Source organism: Aethalodelphis obliquidens, unplaced genomic scaffold (assembly GCF_003676395.1).
Source record: "Aethalodelphis obliquidens isolate GAN/ISIS:26980383/991018 unplaced genomic scaffold, ASM367639v1 scaffold15, whole genome shotgun sequence".
In the NCBI taxonomy this organism is placed as follows: Eukaryota; Metazoa; Chordata; class Mammalia; order Artiodactyla; family Delphinidae; genus Aethalodelphis; species Aethalodelphis obliquidens.
This window is the reverse complement of record NW_020837959.1, coordinates 346,961-347,636: the sequence shown is the minus strand read 5'-3', so window position 1 is coordinate 347,636 and position 676 is coordinate 346,961.

The following is a 676-nucleotide window of genomic DNA, read 5'->3' as shown; positions in this document are numbered from 1 at the left end:
GGCACATTTTCTCAAGACTTAAAACCCACCAAAGAAAAGATGAACTGAAGTCAAACCGAGTCCCAGTGGGGTCCAGGGAGCCAGATCGAATGATGTCCATTTGTAATCTCTGTTTTCATAGTGATGACATTGGAAACCTTGAGGGTTCCCAGTAGATATTTCAGCTGAAAGCAGCATTCTGTTAGTTCTCGGAGACCAAGACTTTCTGTCTCTCGTCCCGGAATATTTCGCAAAGTCACAGGCAAAAAACCCACACACACAAACAAGCAAAACCAAAACATAGCGGACCACTCGGGGGACCGAAGCGGACAGCGAGCCCGGCACCGCGGGGAGGGGGCCTGCGCCGCCCCCTGGGGAATCCTGCCGCGGAAACCGCGCCCCAAGGGGAAGGTGAAAGGGCAGCCGCCCCCAACTGGGCGGCCGGTGGGCTCAGCGCGGGGTCCGCACCGGTTCTTCCGCCTTCCCTTGTGGGAGGATGAACCGGCGCTGCTGGTAGATGCTTTGACGTCACAGGTTTGAAGGTGGGGTAGTGAGCATTAATATGTTAAATTCAAGGAGAAGGATGTTCTCCAGAAGGCTCTGCAAAGAGAATTAACAATTTAATAGCTGGGTCGTCTGCACCTGTGCCTGAACTAGTTCCGGGGCCTCCCTTGTCAGCCGGCGATTCCAACGCCTA